Source organism: Mandrillus leucophaeus, unplaced genomic scaffold (assembly GCF_000951045.1).
Source record: "Mandrillus leucophaeus isolate KB7577 unplaced genomic scaffold, Mleu.le_1.0 Scaffold99, whole genome shotgun sequence".
Taxonomy (NCBI): Eukaryota; Metazoa; Chordata; class Mammalia; order Primates; family Cercopithecidae; genus Mandrillus; species Mandrillus leucophaeus.
The window spans coordinates 1,366,117-1,375,235 of NW_012110807.1; the positions used below are offsets into that span (position 1 = coordinate 1,366,117).

The window sequence follows — 9,119 nt, forward strand, 5'->3', positions numbered from 1 at the left end:
CCAGCTAATTTTTGTATTTTAGTAGAGACAGGGTTTCACCATGTTGGCCAGGCTGGTCTTGAACTCCAGACCTCAGGTGATCTGCCCAACTTGGCCTCCCAAAGTGCTGGGGTTACAGGCGTGAGCCACCGCACCCAGCCTACACATTCCTTCTCTTCAGGAAACAGGGAAGACAACACCCAAAGCCAGAGAAAGGGTGTCACAAGGGGAAGAAACCTAAAACGAAACGGAAAAGAAAGAATGGAAACAGACAAAGCAACAGGCCCACAGGCGAGCACGAGTCCAGGAAGCGTGTTTAATTGGCGTGACATGGACGACATACAGTAGGAACTCGGGGAGGCCGGGGCATGCTACACGGCCCCTGTCCACCCCTAGGCCTTGCCTTGACCTGGCCCCAGAGACACACACTGGCAGGTTCAGACAGGACGGCACCCCAAAAAGAGACTCAAAGGGGGCTGGGAAGGCAAGCAGGAAAGAAAATAACCACAGCCAGAAACACTGCCTTTTGTTTGTTTTTGCAAGCATTACACCAATTTCTCTCTCCCAAGTGGCAGGCTCCGGGTGGGAGGCAGCAGCAGTCCAAACCGCTACCCCTGGGCACCAGCCTCTGCCTTTTCGACGGGCTTTGATGATGACACTCACATTCAGGTCTCACCAGGCTGCTGGAAGGCAGGCCCAGCAGAAACTCTTGCTCCCATCCAAGGGATGGGGAAACTGAGACCCAATGAGCAGAAGTGACTTGCGCAAAGTCCTGGAGGAAGCCGGCCACTGAGTCAGGCTGGGAGTGAGGTGGGCCTCCCTCGGGCCGGGGACCACTGCAGAAACAGGGACAACGGGGGACTGTGCAGGCTGGGGAGGGCGACTCCGGGCTACGCCATCCTGGAGAAGGGGCAGAGCCTGAGCCTGGATGCTAAGATGCCAAGACAGAAGATGGGACCAGCTGTTTATTCAACAAAAGCCTTTTATTCATTCAAAAATTAACCATTGGGTTTATTCCGCAGATATTTAAAAAAAAAAAAACAAAACGGGGGGGGGGCAAGGCTTCCCATCACAGTGCCCTTAAGTTAATTCACTTGCTATCCAGGGATGGCCTAGCAGAGGGGTGTCTGGGAAACGCTGCCAGAAATGTGGTGGCCCATGGCCTCTGAGGACTCACAGCTCCCTCCTCACCTCCCCACTCCAGCCTCCCTCCGGACCACCTGTCCAGTGGGGTTGCAGCCCCAGGTGCGTTGGCGGCTTACCAGCACCAGGGGGCGCGCCGCGCTTCCTTAGATCTCTTAAAATCAAACGCTGAAACCGCGCTGGGGACACGGTGACTTTCTGCCTGGCGGGTGGGCAATGGAGGCTTTTTCCGGAGAGAAGCTGACTCTCCAGGAAGGGATCCCAGGCATCCTGACCTCCCCACCAACCCCCTCCCAAAAGAGACAAAGTTCCTGAAACCCCAGGTGCACTTGTCTAGGAAATGGGCTGTCAAATTGAAAAGCATTTCAGGGGAAGAGATGTCAGTACAGAGGATGACACGTACGCTTGCCTTGATGTTATTTTAAACGTGGCCTGCTTAGATCATGGAAAATCGGAACATTCTTCTAAGTCAGCATCAACACAAAGTGAGGAACAGACGCTACGAGGAAGACGCCAGGCCGTGGTCGACTGGCTGCCTGGGGCTGGTGCCTGCCCTGGCCCCAGTGTGAGGCTCTGCAGAGGGACTACGGGCGTGCCCTCTGCATCAGAGCATCTGAAGGGAGCCGCATTGGGTGGCAAACGCCGCTGTGGAGAGGCGCACGGGCTGCTCAGGAGGCACCTGGCTTAGGATTCTGCAGCGTCACTGCAGTTAGAGGCCTGGGGAGAGGAAGGGGCAGAGATCGGTCCCTGCTGGGCAACCTCCAGTGAAAATGGCCAGTGTCCAGCACCCCGCCAGGGCCGGGAAGGGTGGCCCTTCCGGCAGCTCTGGGCTGGCTCGGGGTGGGGGCCCACCGGCACGCTGGGCTGCGGTCCGCAAGGATACCGTCTGCTAAGGTCAGAAGCCACACCTGTGGCTTCAAATCAAAAGGCCAAAGGGCAGGATGATGGAGGAAGGCCGGACACACAGAAGGGGTCCACATGCTTAACCCCAGACACCCTCAGCCACAGGCCAAGCTGTACAACAGTGTCAGTCCCATTGGACCAGAGAGGCAAATCAAGCCTCAGGCAGAGGCCAAAGAAAAGTAATTTGACCTGGTAAAGTCCTCCTTCATCCTCTCAGCCCCGAATCACCACGTTCATCCCCTGCCCCAGACCCCAGGTCAGAGCCTGGCTGAGAAACTTCAGCCATTGGTGCTGAGTCCCAGGTAACCCGGGCCAGTGGCTGAGCAGGGAGCCGACCGGCAGGGGCCTCAAAGAATCCGCCCGTCAAAGTGGCCTGTGAAGGTGGAACCGCTGACCCCATCCCTGCAGGATGTTGGTGGGGGAGGGGGGTTACGGTCGAGCCAGCATGCAGCCCTAGAGGGCTGCCAATAAATGCCTCAGGGGTGATGCTGGGGTTGGCTGAATGCTCCAGCCAAGGGGAACAGCCACGCAGCCCCACATAGCAATGTCGCTCCAGCAGAGGCCTTCCTCGGGCTGGAGACCTGCTTGCTGAGGGTGGGAACCGAGGACCAGTGTCCCCTCTAAAACATGGGATGATAGGCTGTTGACTTTGCAAAGCAGCAGCAAGAATTCTAGACCCAGGCCTGGCCCTGACAGTCTGAGAAGCTGCTTCTCACCTCAAGCCTTCCCTGGGCAAGGACTCCTTCTGGGCCCAAAGGGAGCTCAAGGGCCGGCGGGGGGGGTGGGGTGGGGGTGGACCAGGAAATGCTGCGGGAAGGGACAAGGTGTGCCATATGACACATTCATCTGTTGGAACAGACCCCACACACCAGTAGCCATGCAATAGGGGCTACGCTGTGACTCAGACAGTCCCTGAGGCTGTTGGGGTCGAGCAAACTTAACCACACAATCACCAGCCACGGGAAACTGAACCCCAGGCCTAGAATTACACCATGTCAGCATGGAAAAGGGCCTTCAAGACCAACCAGCCCAGGCCTCCTCGCTCTGCAGATGGGGCAACTGAGACCCAGAGAGGGCAGGAGGCTGCCCACAATCAAAGAGCAAAGGCCGGACCTCGGGCTCCTACCTCTGACCCAGGGTGGCCTCACATTCCTGGTGATGGTGCTGGGAACGCGCCTGCCTCAGTGGCAGGCAGAGCTGGAAGCCTCCGTGAAGACGTGTGGGCCACAGCCCCAGGAGTAGGGACTACCTTGATGGGATTGCCTAGAACTCTTCTCTCCTTTCCTCTCTCCCAGCCTTTGAGCCAAGAGAGGGCCAGGGAAGGACGCCATGCAGTTTACTGGAAAAAGCAGATAGGAAGGCGGGAAGGCAGAGCAGGAGAGAGTCATGAACTATCTTCAGATCCCTCCCCAGCCCAAGTAGGCGGGCGTCCCCTCTATTTCTGCTCACTTAACTTCGAAGACCACCTCTCCCGACTCTGCCTGGGTACCCAATGCCCCTTCTTCTGGCTCCCAGCCTTAGGCGCTCTGTTTTCCATGCTGCGGCAAACACCAAAGCAAGAGTTGAACAACCTAAAGATGTCCCCTGTTCATCCTCGGAAAAAATGTCATGGACCCAGAGGAGAACAAGGATGGGGGGACAGAGGCAAAGGGGTTCGGCAGGAGGCATTCGGGCTGGAGGGAACAGTGCATTAGCCATTTAGGAATTTCCACCTCTCCCCTCTCCAAAAATCAAACACAGTATCTGAAAAAAAAAATTTTTTTTTGGCTTCTTGGCCGCTGCAGGCCACCATCCTCCCAAGTCAGCGTGGGCAGGTGGGTCAGGGCGTGCACATGTAAACGGTGGGCCTGCAGCCCTGGGGAGCTGAGGACACACCAGGCAGCAGCAACAGTTAACAACCAATAAATAAAAGATATCAATTATATATGTATATATAAAAAAAAAAAACCTCACTTTCCCCACAAAAAGCACAATACTGTTATCACAAAAAAATCATCATCCTCATAATTAATCATCCTACCCACGGAGGTGGTTTTGCTGCTAAAAGATGGGACGACAAATAACGTTGACCAGGCAGAACCCCCAGACACCCTCAGCCCACCTACAGCCTCTCCGGCTGCCGAAGGACGAGGGACGAGGGCAAGGCAGAGTTCTCTGAGGTCCCCATGCCTTCGCCCCATCTGTCAGTCTGTGTCTTCTAGGACAGAAGGTAGTTGTTTTTTTTCTTTTAAAACGTCTGTTCGAAATAAAAAACAAAAGCACACACGCAAGAGAGCAGGAGGAACGGAGAGGCTGCCTGCGAGGCAGCCAAGTCCTTGGTTTTGCAGAGGGCTGTAGCCTTTTCCATTTTGTGTTGTCGTTTTCCAGACAAGCAGAGGTTGCTGGCAATTGGAGCCGGTGGCTTCAGGCGGGGGATGGGTGCAGGACAGGGGAGAGGAGAGCCGGCGCCTCCCGGGTCAAGGGCAGCCGGCTGTGTGTGGACATGGAAGAAGGCTGGGTGGACGCACGGGGTTGGTATCGGGGCTGAGGTGGCCTCATGGCACAGAAGGAGGTGAGTGGTTCCCAGGCATCTGGAAGGCACAAGGAGGCAAGATGGGTTAAGATCCAGCCACAGGGGATACGAGTTAAGGTCTGGCCACAGAGGATAGGCACACAGAGCTGGCAGGAAGGTCGATAGAGGGCAAGGTGGCATTCTATGTCAGAAGTCCTAAAAATGTGCATAACATCTGAGGCACCCATTGGGTTCTTCTTCTTTTTTTTTTTTTTTTTTGAGTTGGAGTCTCGCTCTGTCACCCAGGCTGGAGTGCAGTGGCACAATCTCGGCTCACTGCAAACTCTGCCTCGCGGGTTCAAGTGATTCCCCTGCCTCAGCCTCCCAAGTAGCTGGGATTACAGGCGCCTGCCACCATGCCTGGCTAATTTTTTTTTTTTTTCTGTATTTTTTAGTAGAGACAGGGTTTCACCATCTTGGCCAGGCTGGTCTCGAACTCCTGACCTCATGATCCACCCGCCTCAGCTTCCCAAAGTGCTGGGATTACAGGCGTGAGGCACTGTGCCCACTCTATATTTATCCTTAATAAATAAATGTTTACCACTGCATTATCTGTAATAGCAGAAAACAGTAAACAAAAATGGAAGCAGAAAAAACAATCTAAGTGTCCAGTATCAGGGGAGTGGTGGAATACATTAGGACATACCCATAGGATAAAACAGTTTACAAGCCATTAAAAACAACGCATAGAACAGTCGATAAACACATGAAAAGATGTCCAACATCCCTAGTCATTAGGGAAACACACATCAAAACCACAGGGAGGGCCAGGAGCAGTGGCTCAAACCTGTAAATCCAGCACTTTGAGAGGCCGAGGCAGGAGGATCGCTTGAGGCCAGGAGTGGAGGACCAGCCTGGCCAACACAGTGAAACCCGGTCTCTAACAAAAATACAAAAATTAGCCGGGTATGGTGGCACGCATCTGTAATTCCAGCTGCTTGGGAGGCTCAGGCAGGAGAATGACTTGAACCTGGGAGGCGGAGGTTGCAGTGAGCCAAGATTGCATCACTGTACTCCAGCCTGGGAGACAGAGTGGGACCCTGTCTCAAAAAACAAAAACAACAACAACAAGAACAACAACAAAAACCACAGTAAGGCAACCACTTCACACCCACTAGGATGGCTATCCTTTTTTTTTTTTCATGGAAAATAACAAGTGTTGGCAAGGATGTGGGGCAACTTGAACCTCTGTCCATTGCTGGTGGGAATGCAAAATGCTGTCACTACTTTGGAGCTCAGTTTGGTGGTTCCTCAAAAAGTTACACATAGAGTTAACCATATGACCCAGCAGCTCCACTCCTAGGTATATACCCAAAGAACCCAAAATCGATACTCAGGCCAGGTGAGGTGGCTCACGCCTGTAATCCCAACCCTTTGGGAAGCCAAGGTAGGCAGATCACCTGAGTTCAAGAGTTCGAGACTAGCCTGGCCAACATGGTGAAACCCCGTGTCTACTAAAAATACAAAAATTAGCTGGGCGTGGTGGTGCGTGCTTGTAGTCCCAGCTACTCAGGAGGCTGAGGCGGGAGAATCGCTTGAATCTGGGAGGCAGAGGTTGCTGTGAGCCGAGATCACACCATTCACTCCAGCCTGGGCAGCAAGAATGAGACTCCATCTCAAAATAAATAAATAAATAAATAATAAACAAAATTTAAAAGGCTTTTTTCTGAGATAAAATCTCACTGTGTCACCCAGGCTGGAGTGCAATGGTACAATCTCAGCTTACTGCAGCCTCAATCTCCCTGGTTCAAGCAATCCTGCTGCCTCAGCACCCCTCAGTAAGTGGGACTACAGGCATGTGCCACCACACCCAGCTCATTTTTGTACTTTTGGTAGAGACAGGGTTTCACCATGTTGCCGAGGCTGGTCTTGAACTTTTGGGCTCAAGTGATCCACATGCCTCGACCTCCCAAAGCGCTGAGATTACAGGTGTCAGCCATTGCACATAGCCTAAATAAATTTAAGAGACCTATCAACCAATTGCAATGGGTAGACTTTATTCTGAGTCTGATTTCAGTTTAAAAAAAAAAAAAAGGGTGAGATAACAGAAAACTAGAATAGCAACTAGAGATCAGAGGATATTAAGGAATTATCGATTTTTTTGCTTTATGAATTTTTTAAAGAATCTTTATCTTTTAGAAATACACTTTGAAATGGATTAAGTATGAAGATGTCTTGAATTTGCTTCAAAATAACAGGAGTGGGGGTGGGAGGGGGAGGGCACAGATGGTACAAGATTGGCAGGGAACTGGGGATTCGGAAGCTGAGTGATGGGTACAAAACATTACACTTTTTTTTTTTTTTTTTTAAAGAGATAAATTCTCACACTGTCACCTAGGCAGGAGTGTAATGGTACAATCCTAGTTCACTGTAGCCTTTAACTCCTGGGCTCAAGCGATCCTCCTGAGTAGCTGGGACTACAGGCATGTGCCACCACACCTGGCTAATTTTTATATTTTTTGTAGAGACAGTCTCTCTGTGTTGCCTAGGCTGGACTCGAACTTCTGGCCTAAAGCAATCCTCCCACTTTGGCCTCCCAAAGCACGGGGATTATAGGTGTAAGTGACCACTTGCAACCCGGCCAGCATTACACTATTCTCTCTACCACTGTGTATGAATGTTTCCATAATAGATAATTTGTTTTGTTTTGTTTTTCAGACAGAGTCTTACTCTGTCGCCCAGGTTGGAGTGCAGTGGAATGATTTTGGCTCACTGCAACCTCTGCCTCCCAGGTTCAAACAATTCTCCTGCCTCAGCCTCCCAAATAGCTGGGATTACAGGTGCCCACCACCACATCTGGCTGATTTTTATATTTTTTGTGGAGATGGGGTTTCACCATGTTGCCCAGGCTGGTCTTGAACTCCTAACCTCAAGTGATCCATTTGCCTCAGCCTCCTAAAGTGCTGGGGTTACGGGCATGAGCCACTGTGCCTGGCCCATAATAGATAATTTTTTAATATCTTCCCCAAATTCCCAACAACCTGAGTGTCCAACACGGTGGAACTGGTTAAATTATGGCCCAGCCATGTGATGGAGCATTACACAGCTATGAAAAATGATGGCTCAACATTTAATGATGTGGAAATAAACCTCATCTCAGTTTCTGAATAAGTCAATGACTTACATAACTGCAAGTGATCTAGGAACTATGAGCTATCAGGAACCTGAGGAGGCAAATAAATCATTAAAATGATAGAACACAAATTGGATATAATTACTACAGCGTAGGCACAAGGAACAGCCCTATAGAAGAAAGAAGGCCATTTCCCAGCAGAGCTAATAGAAAGGGGGATCACATCATGGGAAGGCTCTTGTCAATTTGACAAGCTTGTCATGGAAATAACATGACGTGGTGATTTGCAAAAGGGGACTGTGAAAAATTAGACAATGGATCAGCATTTACCATGGGATGTGTCAAGGTACACGTCAAGCATTTCTATGATGGAAATATTGGCCGGGCACAGTGGCCCACGCCTGTAATCCCAGGACTTTGAGAGGCCAAGGTGGGTGGATCACCAGGTCAGGAGTTCGAGACCAGCCTGTCCAACATGGTGAAACCCCATCTCTACTAAAAGTACAAAAATGTGCCAGGCGTGGTGGCGAGCACCTGTAATCCCAGCTACTTGGGAGGCTGAGGCACAAGAATTGTTTGAACCCAGGAGACAGAGGTTGCAGTGAGCTGAGATCACGCCACTGCACTCCAGTCTGGGAGACTCCATCTTGGAAAAAAAAAAAGAAAGAAATATTAATAACAGTGATAGTTCGTTTATAAATTGGTTTTAATTATGTATTTCTGTGTGACTCAGTTTACTGCGTGTGAAGTTTTGTAAGTGTTCAATTATTTTAAAATCTGTCTGGACACTAAAATGCTCACTGTGATTATATCTGAGTCATATATAAGGTATTTTTTGAAAATAAACTTTTTAATTGAGGTTTTCTCATAAAGCATATTTTCTAATGTCTCTTCAGTGAAAAAGGATTTCTTGTGAAAAATAATAATAATAATAATAACAATAATAATAATAATAGACGCTTCAAAACAGTGTAGGCCTGGCCAGGCATGGTGGCTCATGCCTGTAGTTCCAGCACTTTGGGAGGCTGAGGTGGGTGGATCACCTAAGGTCAGGAGTTCAAGACCAGCCTGGCCAACTTGATGACCCCATCTTTACTAAAAATACAAAAAGTAGGCAGGCGTTGTGGTGGCAGGCGCCTATAGTCCCAGCTACTTGGGAAGCTGAGGGAGAACTGCTTGAACCTAGGAGGCAGAGGCTGCATTGAGCCGAGATCCCATCACTGCACTCCAGCCTGGGTGATGGACTGAGACCCTGTCTCAAAAAAAAAAAAGAAAAAGAAACAAAAAAGCCGGGCGCGGTGGCTCACGCCTGTAATCCCAGCACTTTGGGAGGCCAAGGTGGGCGGATCACAAGGTCAGGAGATAGAGACCACGGTGAAACCCCGTCTCTACTAAAAATACAAAAAATTAGCCGGGCGCGCTGGCGGGCGCCTGTAGTCCCAGCTACTCAGGAGGCTGAGGCAGGAGAAT

General features: G+C 50.7%; 1 protein-coding gene across 1 annotated transcript in view; it reads right to left on the reverse strand.

Annotated features, from left to right (window-relative positions):
- Positions 1-270: 270 nt before the first annotated feature.
- Positions 271-9,119, reverse strand: part of NCS1 (neuronal calcium sensor 1) — a 41,235-nt gene continuing 32,386 nt past the window's right edge. The window contains exon 8 of the mRNA XM_011971155.1: positions 271-4,595. The gene's annotated coding sequence lies outside the window, so the exon portion shown is untranslated. The remainder of the gene's footprint in view (positions 4,596-9,119) is intronic.